Source organism: Rhinopithecus roxellana, chromosome 8 (assembly GCF_007565055.1).
Source record: "Rhinopithecus roxellana isolate Shanxi Qingling chromosome 8, ASM756505v1, whole genome shotgun sequence".
Classification (NCBI taxonomy): Eukaryota; Metazoa; Chordata; class Mammalia; order Primates; family Cercopithecidae; genus Rhinopithecus; species Rhinopithecus roxellana.
Window position 1 is genome coordinate 25,644,577 of NC_044556.1, and position 16,587 is coordinate 25,661,163.

The 16,587-nt window shown below is 36.4% G+C and overlaps 1 protein-coding gene across 4 annotated transcripts in view; it reads right to left on the reverse strand.

Annotated features, from left to right (window-relative positions):
* Positions 1 to 16,587, reverse strand: part of DPYD (dihydropyrimidine dehydrogenase) — a 902,287-nt gene that overhangs the window by 337,341 nt on the left and 548,359 nt on the right. The gene's annotated exons all lie outside the window — the stretch shown is intronic.

Sequence of the window (16,587 nt, forward strand, 5' to 3'; positions counted from 1 at the left end):
ATGAACTAAATTAACAGTCATTTTTAATCCTAAATTTGAGATGTTTTGTTATGTAGGAAAAGCTAACTGATGCCACTTTTACTGAATACCACAGTAAGAACCATTACATGCTGTGTATTTGCATACGCTGAGCACTATCTTTAGAATTTCACATGACTTATCTCTAATCCTTAGAACAACACAGCATAGAAATTACTAGCCCCACTTTACAGACAGAAAAAGAATCCTTCAAGAAGTTAAATAACTACTCACAGTGGCATGACCAGTAAGAGTAGATACAAAGGTTGATCTGTTTGACTATAATATTTATACTTTGAATGATTTTTCTGTGCTCCTTATACAACCTTTATAGAAAATGTGTTGGTTTACTTTTATAGATGGTGAATTTTATTCAATGTGTGTCAGTTTTTATTATATTCATTCTCAGAGGCTAACCTTATTTCTATGATCTTGGCCAATGAATTAGTTTACTATAGCTCTGTATATCATCTAAGCTAGACCACCAGATGAAACTGCCTAAGAAATCATAAAATTAGAGGAAAGAACAAGTGAGCAGGAACCAATGGGATGATACACAGCCTCCCGACCATTAATGCATGTTAAGGGCTGATGATGGGGTAGTATTGGCTCTTTATAATCTGGCTGCAAATCACCTTGCTGCCCCTTATCTTGACATACCAAACTGAACCTCTTTTAATTTTTTTGAGACAGAGTCTTGCTCTGTCACCCAGGCTGGAGTGCAGTGGCACGATCTTGGCTCACTGCGAGCTCTGGTTCCCGGGTTCACACCATTCTCCTGCCTCAGCCTCCCAAGTAGATGGGACTACAGGCGCCCGCCACCACGCCCGGCTAATTTTTTGTATTTTTTAGTACAGATGGGGTTTCACCGTGTTAGCCAGCATGGTCTCGATCTCCTGACCTCATGATCCGCCCGCCTCGGCCTCCCAAAGTGCTGGAATTACAGGCATGAGCCACTGAGCCTGGCCTGGAGCTCTTATATAAACTGGCTACCACATACCACATGTACTTTTAGATTTCCATTCTTTTCCTCATGTTGGTCCTTCTTGTAGTGCCATCCTAGACGTGTGACTGTACATCTCCTATCTAATTCTCAAGGTTTAACTCAGAGCTAACCTCAAACATATCATCCTCAATGATCTCAGAGACAGAATCACTGTTTTCTCTTGGTATTCAAGTGTGCTACACCAACCACTACTCAGTTTCTGTTGGGCTGTGTCAGATAGATGTTCATTTATATCATTCTCTTCTCTTGTCCCACTTCTCTTACCTCACTCAGTGGGAGAACATGCTAATTATTATTCATCTTTAGTTTCTTATCATTTGGTGCAGCATTGCCTAGCACCTAATGTAATTTAGTAAATGTTGGTGGAAAGAAAGATGGCCTATTAATAAATTTTTTGAAACTTCTGTTTCATCCCTATGAAGACTATAGTACTTGTTGCAAGTAAAAGTGCATGCATGAAACTACTGTGACTAATATATATGTATGTATAAAAGACCATGGCTACTACTGTGTATACTATAGTAGTCATGTAGTAGTAGTAGCAGCTGTTATATACGTATGACATATATATATATATATATATGGTATATCTTATGAACTTACATTGACACAGCATCATCAGACAAAGTCCACAGAGTTACATCAGAGTTCACTCTTGCTGTTACACATTCTATGGGTTTGGACAATGTATAATGACATGTTTGCATTGTTATAGTATCATACAGAGTATTTTCACTCTCCTAAAAATTTTCTGTGCTCCACCTATTCATTCTCTCTCATCTCACCCAACCCTCCTCGCTATCACTGATTTCTTTACCATCTCCATAGTTTTGTATTTTCCAGAATATCAGACAGTTGGAATCACACAGTACATAGCTTTTTCATTATGGCTTCCTTCAGTTAGTAATATGCATTCAAGGTTCCCCCATGTATTTTCATGGCTTGATATTCATACCTTTTTAGTACTAAATAATATGTCACTGTCTGTATGTACCAAAGTTTATAATTCACCTACTGAAGGATATTTTGGTTACTTCCCAGTTTGGGTAATTATGAATAAAGCTGCCGTAAACATCCATGTGCAGGTTTTTGTGGAAATGTAAGTTTTCAACTCCTTTGGGTTAATACCAAGGAGTGGAATGTTGGATCATATGGTAAGAATATTTGTAGTTTTATAAGAAACTGCCACATGATTCTAAAGTGATCAAATCATTTTGCATTCCCACCAGCAATGAATGAGAGCTCCTTTGCTCCAGAACCTCATCAGAATTTGATGTTGTCAGTGTTATGAATTTTGGCTATTCTAATAGATGTGTAGTGGTACCTCATTGTTGTTTTAATCTGCATTTCCCTTCTGACATAAAGTACCTTTTCATATGCTTATCTGCCATCTGTTTCTCTTCTTTGATGAGGTGGCTGTTAAAGTCTTTGGCTCATTTCTTAAAATCTGGTTCGTTGTTTTCTTATTGTTGAATTTTAAGTGTTCTTTGTATATTTTGGATAACCATATTTTCTCAAATGCGTCTTTTACAAATATTTTCTCCCAGTCTGTGGCTTGACTTCTCATTCTCTTGACATTATCTTTCACTGAGCAGAAGTTTGCTTTGTTTTGTTTGTTAGTTTGAGACAGAGTCTTGCTCTCTCTCCCAGGCTGCAGTGCAGTGGCACAATCTCTGCTCACTGCAACCTCCCCCTCCCAGGTTCAAGCGATTCTCCTGCTTCAGCCTCCTGAGCAGCTGGGATTCCAGGCACCTACCACCATGTCCAGCTAATTTTTGTATTTTTAGTCAAGACGCGGTTTCGCCATGTTGGCCAGGCTAGTTTTGAACTCCTGGCCTCAGGTGATCCGTCTGCCTTGGCCTCCCAAAGTGCTGGGATTACAGGTGTGAGCCACCGTGCCTGGTCAGAAGATTTTTATTTTAATGAAACCCAGCATATCAATAATTTCTTTCATGAATATTGTCTTTGGAGTTATGTTTAAAAACACATATGTCATCAACATATTCAAGATCATCTAGGTTTTCCTCTATGTTATCTTGTAGGAGTTTTATATTTTTGTGCTTTACACTTAGATCTATGATCCATTTAGAGTTAATTTTGGTGAAGGGTGTATCTAGATTAATTTTTTGTTGCATGTGAACATGCAGTTGTTCCAGCACCATTTGGTAAATGACCATGTATTCTCCATTGAGTTGTCTTATTGCTTTGTCAAAGATCAGTTGATTTAATTATGTGGGTCTATTTCTGGGCTGTCTTTTTGGTCGATTGATCTATTTGTCTGTTCTTTCACCAATATTACACTGCCAGATTACTGTAGCTTTACAGTAAATCTTGAGGTTAGGTAGTGTCAGTCCTCTAACTGTGTTCTTCTCCTTCAATATTGTGTTAGCTATTCTGTGTCTTCTGCCATGCCTTTAAACTTCAGAATCAGTTTGTCAATGCCCACAAAACAACTTGTGGGGATTTAAACTGTGATTATGTTGCATCTATAGATCAAGCTGGGAAGAACTCACATCTTGACAGTACTGTCTTCCTATACATGAACATGGAATATCTCTCCATTTATTTAGTTCTTGTTTGATTTAGTCCATCAGAGTTTTGTAGTTCTCCTCATACAGATCTTGTCATATTTTGATAGACTTACACCTATTTCATTCATTTTGATTCTAATATAAATATTATGTTTCTTTTAATTTTAACTTCAACTTTTTCATTGTTAGTACAGAAGAAAGGAAATGACTTTTGTATATTAACCTTTAATCTTGCCACATTCCTATAATCACTTGTTAGTTACAGGATATTTTTTGGTTAATTCTTTCTGATTTTCTATGTACACAATAACGTCATCTGCAAAAACAGTTTTAGTTTTTCCTTGCTAACTTGTATACCTTTTTCCCACCTTTATTTTGTCTTATTGCAGTAGCTAGAAGTTCCAGTATAATTGTGAAAGGAAATGGTGAAAGGGGAAATCCTTGCCTTGTTCTTGGTCTCAGTGTGAAAACTTCTAATTTCTCACCATTAAATATGATATTAGCTGAAGGTATTTTATAGATATTCTTTATCAAATTCAGGAAGTTTCTCTGTATTGTTAGTTTACTGAGAGATTTGATCATGAATGGGTGTTGAATTTTGTTAAATGCTTTATCTACATCTGTTGATAAGATCGTGTGATTTTTCTTTTTTAGTCTGTTGAGGTGATTACATTAGTTGATTTTTGAATGTTGAACCAGCCATGCATGTCTGAGATAAATCCCACTTCACTGTGGTATGTAATTCTTTTTATACATTGTTGCATTCAATTTGCTAATTTTTTTTGATAATTTTTGCATCTTAAGAGATATTGGTCTATAGTTTCTAGCATGTCTCTGTCTGGTTTGCTGTCAGTGCAATTATTAGGTATTAGGGCCTCATACAATCATTGACTGATGATGGGGTTAAGTCCCGATAAGCCTGTAATAAACTGGAAATATTATAAGTCAAAAGTGTGTGCTTCAGCTTCTGAGATTTTCAACTTACAATGAGTGGAGTTATTTGGACATACCCCACTGTAAGCTGAGGAGTGTACTGAATGTATATTGCTTTTGCACCATCTTGAAGTTGAAAATTTCTAAGTTCAAATCTGATAAATTTGAGACTATATGTATTCCCTCTGTTCCTGAAAGATATTGAGAGAATTGGTAGAAAATTTTTCTTAAATGTTCAGTAGAATTAATTAGTGAACCCATCTGGGTCTTTTGCTGTTTTGGAAGGTCGTTAATTATTGATTTGACTTCTGTAATAGATATAAACTGATTAAGATTGTCTGTTTATCTTGTGTGAGTTTTGACAGTTTCAAGGAATTGGTTCATTTAATCTAGGTCATCAAATCTGTGGGCACAGAGTTGTTCACAGTGTTCTTTATTTTCCTTTTAGTGTCCCGGGGACCTGTAGTGATGTCCACCCTTTCATTTCTGATATTAACTTATGTCCTCTCTTTTTATTCATTAGCCTGGCTAGAGGTTTATCAGTTTTGTTGACTTTTTTTCAAATAATCAGATTTTGTTCATTTTCTATCCTGATTTTTTTTTTCGATTTCATTGATTTCTGCTAACTCTTATTATTCGTTTTCTTCTGCTTACTTTAGATTTACTTTGCTTTTCATTTTCTATTTCCTAAGGTAGAAACTTAGATTACTAATTTTAAATCTTTCTTCTTTTTAAATATATGTATTCAATGATATAAACTGCCCTTTAAGTACTACTTTTGTAGCACCTCACAGATTTTGAGAAGTTTTCTTTTAATTTTCATTTAGTTCAATTTTTTTTTTTTTTTTTTTTTTTTTTTGAGGCGGAGTCTCGCTCTGTCGCCCAGGCTGGAGTGCAGTGGCCGGATCTCGGCTCACTGCAAGCTCCGCCTCCCGGGTTTACGCCATTCTCCTGCCTCAGCCTCCCGAGTAGCTGGGACTACAGGCGCCCGCCACCTCGCCCGGCTAGTTTTTTGTATTTTTTTTAGTAGAGACGGGGTTTCACTGTGTTAGCCAGGATGGTCTCGATCTCCTGACCTCGTGATCTGCCCGTCTCGGCCTCCCAAAGTGCTGGGATTACAGGCTTGAGCCACCGTGCCCAGCCAGTTCAAAATATTATTAATGGTTTTTGACATTTTGTTTTTGGCCCATGTTACTTAGAGGTGTGTTGTTTAATCTCTGTGTATTTTGGGATTTTTCAGATACATTTTGTTATTGGTGTCTAATTTAATTCCATTGTGTTCTCAGATCAGAGACTGTATGGTTTCTGTTCTTTTAAATTTTAAGGTGTGTTTTATGGTCCACAATGTGGTCTACCTTGGTGAATGTTCCATGTAAACTTGAGAAAAATGTGTATTCTGTTATTAAATGGTGTTGTCTTAGATGTCAAATTATGTCCAGTTGACTAATAGTGTTGTTGAGTTTACGCACTTACTGATTTTCTGCCTGCTGGATCTGTCCATTTCTGATAGAGAATTGTTGAAGTCTCCAATTATGCTAATAGATGTACTACTTCTCTTTGCTGTTCTATTGGTTTTTGCTTCACGTAGTTTGATGCTCTGTTATTAGATGGATACACGTTAAAGATTCTTATCTCTTCTTGGAAAATTGACCATTTTATCATTATGTAATACCCTTCTTTTGTCCGATAACTTTCCTTGCTTTGAAGTCTGCTTTGCCTCAAATTAATATGGCTACTCCTGCTATTTTTAGATCAGTGTTAGCATGATACATTTTCTTCATTCATTTACTTATAATCTATGTGTTTTTGTATTGAAAGTGTATTTCTTACATGCAATACATAGGTGGGTTTTTCAATTCACTTAGACAATCTTTGTTTTTTAATTGGTGTATTTAGATCATTGATATTCAAAATGAGTATTGACATAGCTGGATTAATATCTACTATATTTATTGTTTTCTATTTTTTTCTCTGTTCCTATTTTTGTCTTCTATACTGTTTCTGCCATTTGTGGTTTTATTTCATTATTTTATATGATTCAAATTTGTTCCTACTTTTTTTTAGCATATCACTTTTTTTTTTTTTTTTTTTTTTACTTTTTGTAATGGTTGCCCTAGAGTTTACAATATACATCTATAGCTAATCCAAGTCCTTCAAGTAACCCTGTACCACTTCACAGATGATATGAGCATCTTACAATAAAGAAAATCATATCCTCCCTCCTGTCCATTGTGTCACTTCTGTCATTCATTGGACTTATATATAGGTATACATAAGCATATATATTATATGTAAGTATACACAATCAAATATACTGTTGCTATGATTATTTTGAACAAATTGTTATTAGATCGATTAGGGGTAAGAAAAATAAACATTTTTATTTTACCTTAAATTATTCCTTCTTTGATGTTCTTCCTTTCTTTATGTAGGTCCAAGCTTCTGGCCTTTATCGTTTTCCTTCTCTCAGAAAACTTCCATTAACATTTCTTGCAAGGAGGTTTGCTCTGAACACATTCTTTCAAAGTTTGTTTGTCTGAGAAAGTGTTTATTTCTCCTTCACTTTTGAAGAGTAATTTTGCAGAGTATATAATTCTACATTGATGGGTTATTTTTCTCTGAATACTTTATTTATTTGTTTATTTATATTTATTTATTTATTTATTTATTTTTTGTTTTTTTGAGACAGAGTCTCACTCTGTTACCCGGGCTGGAGTGCAGTTCCATGATCTTGGCTCATGGCAACCTCTGTCTCCCAGGTTCAAACAATTCTCCTGCCTCAGCCTCCCAAGTAACTGGGATTACAGGCATGCACCACCATACCCAGCTAATTTTTGCATTTTTAGTAGAGAGAAGGTTTCACCATTTTGGCCAGGCTGGTCTCTTAAACTCTTGACCTCAAGTGATCCACCCATCTCGGCCTCCCAAAGCTTTGGGATAAAAGGGGTGAGCCATTGTGCTTGGCCCTCTTAATACTTTAAATATTTCATGCCAGTCTATTCTTGCTCTTTAGGTCTTGTTAAGAAAAACAGAATGCTCTGCTGTATTTCGAAATGGTTCTTCTTCTCTTCTCCCTACCAGAAGCAGTAGGGGAATTTTCTCTAATACTCACTTTGAGAAGTTTGTGAAGCTTCTGTAGATAAATCTCACAATATCTTTGGTGTTCCCTATGCCTGGGCCCTTCTGGAGTTTTTAACTCTAAGACTTGTTTGCACTGATCCTCCAGAAATTCATCAATTATAGTTCAGGATTTCCTATGCTGGTCATGGTTCCTGATGTGGTTGCCGCTAGTGAGTCTCTGCTTCAGTAAGCCATAGTTCCCTATATTTGCTTGTCTGTCTCTCTAACCTTACGGTAGCAGTTTTTCCCTGAGTCCTCCCATCTCTTACAATCTAAGAAAAGCTGTTGGTTTTTAGTCTCTTTAGTTTTATTTATTTTTTTTAATTATTTCTTTTTTATTTTTAAGTATATCTTATTTATTTTATTATAGAATAAATAAAACCTATTTTAAAATATTCTTTTTTTCAGACATCAGGTTTATTTATTTATTTATTTATTTATTTTTATTATACTTTAAGTTCTGGGGTACATGTGTAGAACGTGCAGGTTTGTTACATAGGTATACACGTGCCATGGTGGTTTGATGCACCCATCAATCCTTCATCTATATTAGGTATTTCTCCTAACGCTATCCCTCCCCTAAACCCCCACCCCTCGACAGGCCCCAGTGTATGATGTTCCCCTCCCTGTGTCCATGGGTTCTCAATAGGAATGTTTTTACACTGTTGGTGGGGGTGTAAATTAGCTCTTTCGCTTTTTACTTGTTAGGATGGAGTGGCAACTTCCAAGCACTTTACATGTGTAACGGGAAACAACCTATCATATATTTGTATGCCTATAAGCCATTCACTGTTTTCACAGCTTGTGGTACTGACATTAATCTACAATAGCATGTTTGGTATTGACATTAATCTACAATGTCCAACTGGATTTAAGTTGTTCTATCACTTTTGAGGTCTCATTGAGACTGTAATAAGTCAACTAAAGTCATGAGATTTGAATGCACTATACACAAACAAAAAGGTGTGTTTTCCACATAAAATCTGTGCATGATATTTTCTTTGCTTTTATTTAAAAGGTCATGATATAGTACCTGCATGGATATGGTTCATTTAGGAATAGAGCTTTTCAATGGCAAATAAAGAGGTTGATTTAAAATGTGTTATTATGTGTTTATATTCCAATTATAAACTTCCTTTCAGAGGCTATAACAAATATTCACTTAATAAACTACCTTTCTAAGTTAAAAACGTTAATAATTAATGTAGTATTAAAATGTAACATAGGAAAAAAAAGAGGTTAACAATAAAATAATGAAAACTCCTAAAATAATTATATGGAATGAGGCATGACATCAAATAGTCTGGATACACTTTCCAAAACCATACATTTAAGCACATGGGTGTTGTAAAGACTATTAAAACATTTTCTTTTAAGATTTTAAATTCCCAAAATAAAATTTTATGTAAATACTGTTATCGTAATTATTTTATGAGATTTAGCTCTTTGCTCTCATTAACTACGATTGCATGTTTAATGCATGTTCAATCAGATAATCCTGGTGGGTACAGTAGTGGTACTGTGTCTTAGGCAATGGATAGCAAGCTCGTAGAAGACATGGGCTATGTCTTCTAGCTCATCATGTCCCTGTGGCCAGGAACTCATCAGCCTGAAGCAGTTGGATTAACAGAATGGTGGAATGGCCTTTTGAAGTCACAATTACAATGCCAACTAGGTGACAATGCTTTACAGTGCTGGGGCAAAGTTCTCCTGAAGGCCGTGTATGCTCTGAATCAGCATCCAATACACAGTACTGTTCCTCCCATAGCCAAGATACATGGGTGCAGGAATCAAGGGGTGTAAGTAGAAGTGGCACCACTCACCATCACCCCTAGTGACCCACTAGCAGAAGTTTTCCTTCCTCTTCCCACAACATTATGTTCTGCTGGTCTAGAGGTCTTACTTCCAGAGGAAATAATCCTGAACCAGGAGACACAACGATTCCATTAAACTGGAAGTTAAGATTGTCACCTGACCATTTTGGGCTACCTCTAAGTCAACAGTCTAAGAAGGGAGTTACAGTGTTGGCTGGGATGATTGACCCAGACTATCAAGATGAAATCAGTCTACTACTCCACAACAGAGGTAAGAAAGATTATGCATGGAATACAGGAGATCCAGCATCTCTCAGTATTACCGTGCCCTTTGATTAAGGTCAATGGGAAACTACAACAACCCAATCCAGGCTGAACTACAAATGGCCCAGACTCTTCAGGAATGAAGGTTTGGTTCACTCAACCAGGTAAAAAACCACGACATGCTGAGATGCTTGCTGAAGGCAAAGGGAATAAAGAATGGGTAGTAGAAGAAGGTAGTCATCAATACCAGCTACGACCACGTGACTAGTTGCAGAAACGAGGACTGTAATTGTCATGAGTATTTCCTCCTTAATTTAAAAACATGTTTGTACATGTACACACGTGTACTAGAAAAATATCTTCATTATATTTCCTTTCTTTATCATGTGACATACGATTTATTGACTTCACATAAGCATTTAATTGTTGTTAACTTTATGTAATAGCATTTAGGGTAAGGATTGGTGTGCTTCTGGTTGTGTGAAGAATAGCTGTATTACGTTAGGCATAATTATGACCTTATTATTGTCTTTTTTTTGGAGATTATGTATGATTTTGGGAGATGTGTATGGGTTCATGTTGACAAGGGGTGGACTTGTGGTGGTTAATATTGAGTGTCAACTGGATTGGATTGCAATGTATTGTTCCTAATTGTGTCTGTGAGGGTGTTGGCAAAGGAGATTAACATTTGATTCAGTGGACTGGTAGAGGCAGAGCCACCCTCAGTCTGGGTGGGCACCATCTAATCAGCTTCCAGCATGACTAGAATAAATCAGGCAGAAGGTGGAAAGAGCAGACTTACTGAGTCTTCTGGCCTTCATCTTACTCCCATGCTAAATGCTTCCTGTCCTCCAACATCAGACTCCACGTTCTTCAGCTTTTGGACTCTTGGACTTACACTAGTGGTTTGCCAGGGGCTCTTGGGCCTTTGGCCACAGACTGAAGGCTGCACTGTCAGCTTACCTACTTTTAAGGTTTTGGGACTTGGACTGGCTCCTTTGCTCCTCAGCTTGCAGACAGCCTATCGTGGGACTTCACCTTATGATCATGTGAGTCAATACTCCTTTATAAACTCCCTTTCATATTTACATCAGATATACATCTATCCTATTAGTTCTGTCCCTTTAGGGAACCCTGGCTAATACAATACATATAATCACATCGGTGTTGTAAAGATTATTAAAACATTTTCTGTAAAGATTTTAAATTCCCCAAATAAGACTTTATGTAAATATTGTTATTATAATTATTTTATGAGATGTAGCTCTTCACTCTAATTAACTATGATTGAAAGTTTAATGCATGCTCAATTAAATAATCCTGGTGGGTATGAGAGTGGTAGTGTGTCTTAGGCAATGGATGGTAAGCTTCTAGAGAACATAGGCTATGTCTTCTATCTCATCATGTGCCTGTGGGTGAGAATTTGCTGGTCCTTTTTATCAAGGTACCTGATACATAGTAGGAACTGAGATAATATTTGTTGAATCCAGAACAAATGAAAGAATCATTGAGATGCAATTAATGTTTGTTAAATGCAGTGCTTTAAAAAGTCAAGGACTTGTACAAACACACAACTTGCTCTTTTCCAACTATGTCTACCCTATTACCTCACAGAAATTCGCAGTGAAAGCTTAGATTCATTCACTGTGAAACATGTTGCACACCCTCCCACTTGAGAGACTCTACCTTGGCTGTCTCCTCAACCTTAAATATTATTCCCCAGACACAGACATGGTGCTCTTCCACGTATCCTTCAAGTTTCTGCTCAAATGTCACTGTCACAGTGGCACTCTTTAAAACTATAGGGCCAGGCTGCAGTGGCTCACACCTGTAATCCTAGCACTTTGGGAGGCCACCAGCACTCTGGGATGCCGAGGCAGGTGGATCACCTGAGGTCAAGAGTTTGAGACCAGCCTGGCCAAAATGGTGAAATCCCATCTCTACTAAAAATACAAAAACAAGCTGGGTATGGTGGCACTCACCTGTAATCCCAGCTAAGGCAGGAGAATTGCTTAACCTGGGAGGCAAAGGTTGCAGTGAGCTGAGATGGTAACACTGCATTCCAGCCTGGGCAATAGAGCAACACTCTGTCTTAAAAAAGAAAAAGAAAAAGAAAAAAAGAAAAGTAAAACTACAAACCACCTTCTCCCAGCTCTATTTTATTTTCCATAGAACTTTCTATTATATCATTTTCTTATTTAATATTTGTCTTTCTCTCTGCAGCTGAAATGTAAGCTTCAATAAAGTGAGAATCTTTGTTTTGGATACAGAATACTGCTGGCATAGAGTAGATGCCCTGTAAATACTTGTGGAATGAATAATTAGACACTAACATATCATTTGAATGTCTTTTGCATCAGCTACCTGATATATAAAATGAAAATAATTTGGTTACCATATTTATTTCATAGGGACTGTTCTGAGAGTTATATTGTATTATATATTTGACATTAAATAGTTTTCAATAAATTCAATGATGATTTTTATAACTGAAAGAATAATGCCATATTCAGATTTGCCTTTTTTTCCACAATTTAGTTAGGGTGCAAACAACGACATTTTGAAATAGCAGAATACTTCGGTTTTAAACATCCAGAGATAAGACTTTTAAAAATATGTCATTGGAAAGGGTAAAAAGCATCATCTTTATATGCTCCTTTGATCTTTCTGTAGTGTCACATTGTGGGCATATGATATTTGTAAATTAATACAATTTAAAAAACAGGTAGAGCTATAGAACCAAAGTTTAGAGATAGATTTATATTTTATAAATATTTTAAAATTATTTTTAGATTTAGCTAAAATGCTAGAAAATTCACCAATATCTAACACCACTTTTTAGTAAATTATGTTTCCTAGTTGACATTGCTTGAGCAGAATTAATATTAAAATTTTTTCTGACCATCCTGGCTAACACAGTGAAACCCCGTCTCTACTAAAAAATACAAAAAATTAGCCAGGTGTGATAGTGGGTGCCTGTAGCCCCAGCTACTTGGGAGGGTGAGGCAGGAGAATGGCATGAACCTGGGAGGTGGAGCTTGCAATGAGTCAAGGTCGCACCACTACGCTCCAGCCTGGGTGACAGAGAGAGATTCCATCTCAAAAAAAAGAAAAAAAAAAAAAAAAAGAAAAAAAAAAAAAGAAAAATTCTCCTACTAACACAGAAAAAGTTCTTAGAACTGTGAGTCCCAGACATGCAGGGAGCCCACAGAGGGCCACTACTATAAACAGATGCCATGCCAAACATAGAATAGTGAGCTGAGACTGGCTGCAATGTTGGGTGAGGAAAGAATGGACAGCGAGGTTGAAACTAGGAATCACGCTCTTTACCTGAATGGTCTAAAGGGCATGCATTCTGATCACACAGCTGGATGATTCTTTTGCAAACCAGGCTCTAGATGAGACATAAAGATTTTCATTGCCCTTATCTGTCTCCTATGCACTTCAATAATACTCATCCTCTTTTTCCCCATGAGATCATCTCCTTCAGTACTTCATCTTCAACGCTCATCTCTGAGCTGGCGCAAAAATGAAGCTCAGTATAAATAGTCAATGAATAAACTATTGATCCTGTGTACTATTCCTGCACAAATCAAGTCATCTTCACTTTTTTTTATGCTCTCCTTCCTCCCACTTTATCGTATTTCATCCTCACTACAATCTCCCTCATCTCTATAAGATCTTTTTGTACAAGAAGGTATTTCCACAGGTGAATTCACATGCTTCCACCTCCATTTTGAGCTGCCAATTCTGCTAACAATGGGCACCTTGGTAAACAGTAATAGAAAAAACAAAACAAAACAAAAACAAACAAACAACCCCCCAAAAAAACCTCTAACACATCTCACTACTTTGGATAATGATTAATGATACTAAAATAATAAAACATTCATTTATCATTGAATACTGATAAATTATTCCTTTGCCTTAATATGCTGTTGATGCTTAGGGATCAACCAAAAATGTTTCCCACATTTTTAAAACATCACAGGGTTTAATCTTCATTACAAATTTCAATTCAAAATGTTTCTTCTCAGAAGCATGACCAAGTGATTTACAGGAGAAGTAGTGAAAGGACCTTTTTCAAAGTGATTGGAACCTTTCTGGTATAGACGTTAAACATAAAAAGCATAATGAATGTGTTGGCATTTGTTTCTTATTTGCATATTATAAAAATAAAACAGAGTGTACAGCAAGTTCCTGTTAAATTCACATTACCTGTTTAAATAAGGATATTCAAAAGGCAGTGCGATCTAATTAAAATCAAGAAATGGTATTCGAGCCATATTTATATACTTCTATGTTAATACATATACACTAATATTTACCATGCATGCAAAGGGTATACACCTCATTAAGCATACCGGGAGGAAAATTCCCCAATTCCTTCAATTTAACTAGTCATTTCATAATTTTTTTCTAATGTGAATGCTAGCTATTTCAAGTGCTAAACTAAAGTCACATTTAACTATAATCATCAATGCATTAGCAGTTGTAGTCCAAAGCAAACTCTGAAGGACCTTCTCAGAGTCTAAAACTTGATGCATTTTCATGATAATACACTGAAAGCTTGAAAACAAACTATTTATTCTCTAAATGTGCCTTTTTCTCATTGTTCATACTTTCCAGCTTGCTCACAAATGCCCAAATGTTGATATCGATGCTGTTTCTAAGAAACTACAATAAGGTGTTTGTTTTGCAATCCTTTTTCTCCCTTCTCCCACACATAACTACATGATCTTTGAAACTTACAAAACAAACAGGAGAAACGTATCCTTTCAAAATGAAGTAATTGTATGGGTTTATAGTCCTCTAATTTAAGAGTAGATTATGCATTTTTTCTACCATAAAAATTTGCCAATTTGAAAGTTTGTTTAAAATATAAATGTATAAGCATACCTTTGTCTTAGAAATTATTATATGAAAATATGGACAATTAAGTTTTAGGAAAAAAGTGTACGACTGCAGTTTTGGGTCATTAAATGCCTCCTGTTTTGAGAGCTGCTATGCATTTTCAAAGAGCATTATAAAACCTATAGCACTGATTGTTTTCATTAATTAGAATAAAGCAAGAACAGCCTCTAGAATCATTTGATTTAAAAGACAATTCTGGTTCAGAACCTTTGGATTTATTTACAACCAATTCCACTTGGTCTATCATTTAATGAAAGAACAGAAAGGTGTCCTTCTCCCATGCCATCCTAAACAAGTCATCATAGTAGAATGCCACAAAAGCCTGTGATGAGGATTTTAGTCTCAGATGTAGCCTATGTCCCCACATGTCTCATAAATTCTTCTAATGCATTTTCACATGCATGATCGTGAATGCCTATTCAATGAAAGGGTTTACCATATGCTACACTTTTCAACTACCAAGAACAAAGGGTAAATGGTCCCTGGCCCTGTATTTGGAACAAAAAGTATGAAAGCAAAACAAAAAACCTCTTACATTTTTACTAAATAAAAGAATGATTGCAGACTGTAAAGGCTTAGTGGAAACTTCTTTTGGCACCATGCTGTTCTTTCTTGAGACCATGCTGCTTTTTCTCTGCTCAGTGAGGGACAGATAGAAAAAAAAGGAGATACAAATGTAGTTGACCTCATGTGTCACCCAATCCATCTTCTCCCTAGTAAAGAACTATTCACTACAGGATAGCATTAAATGTTTCCTTCAGTATGCTTTAAGAGTAATGAGGATTTTTGCTATTTATTTAGGAAGAATTCACTACATAGTAGAGGTAGTTACTATCAAGAGTTTTTTTGTTGTTGTTTTTGTTTGTTTGTGGACTGGGTCTGGCTCTGTCACCCAGGCTGGAGTGCAGTGGCTCGATCTCGGCTCACTGCAATTTCTGCCTCCCCGGCGCAAGTGATCCTCCCACTTCAGCCTCCCAAGTAGCTGGGACTACAGTCACTACAGGCCCATGCCATCGTGCCTGCCTAATTTTTTGTATTGTTTTTGTAGAGACGAGGTTTCCCCATGTTGCCCAGGCTGGTCTTGAACTCGAGCTCAAGCAATCCTCCCACCTTAGCCTCCCAAAGTGCTGGGATTACAAGCTAGTTTTTGTCTTTCAATTTCCCCCTCAAGCTACACGTAATTAGCCCCCTAGTATCAGGCTAAACAATTTCTTATCCTCTTTTTTTTCGACATGTTTTCATGACTCGGAGTATTACTTCTCATCAGATAACTAGTCAGCCAAGACAGAGAGATTTATCCATTTGTTAAGTGCACAACATACTCGCACCAAATTATATGTAAATAATACATACATATGTATATGCAGAAGCTATATGTAGATTATAATATATACAAGTACATGCGCACTTTTCCTTCAGCCAACTGCCCCACTGACTCCACTCAGAAATAGCCACCTATGAGACAAAATTACTCAACAAAAAGAAATAAAACAAAACAAGAAAACTAAAAGAACAGTGAAACAAAACAAAACACAACCCCACATTAAAAATTCTACACGTTGGAAGGAGATATGCCAATATCCAAATTTGATGGTAAGTTTTTGTCTAGTCTAGGAAAATGCCTTCTTTTCAAATGATAATTTATTACAATTAGTCTTTCTATCAGTTGGTTATCAGCCTTGGTTGAGTAGACAAACAATTTCCATTCAAGGACTCACTGAATCAAAATACCATTAAAGGTAAATATACTGTAGATGCTGTGAAGCTCAGTAATATGGGATATTATCCCTATCTTACGGTCTTGAAGAAATCTCATAAAAATTATCATTCAAAATAAATGAGTGGCTACATTTCATGTATTATAGGACTTGTACAGTTTTGGTTGAGTAGTGGTTTCATGGTGCCATTTTTTTGATGCGCATCAAAGGGGACTCAGAATAGAAAATTCATTTGGGTTTTTAACTATAAATGTAGGATGCTCACCTTC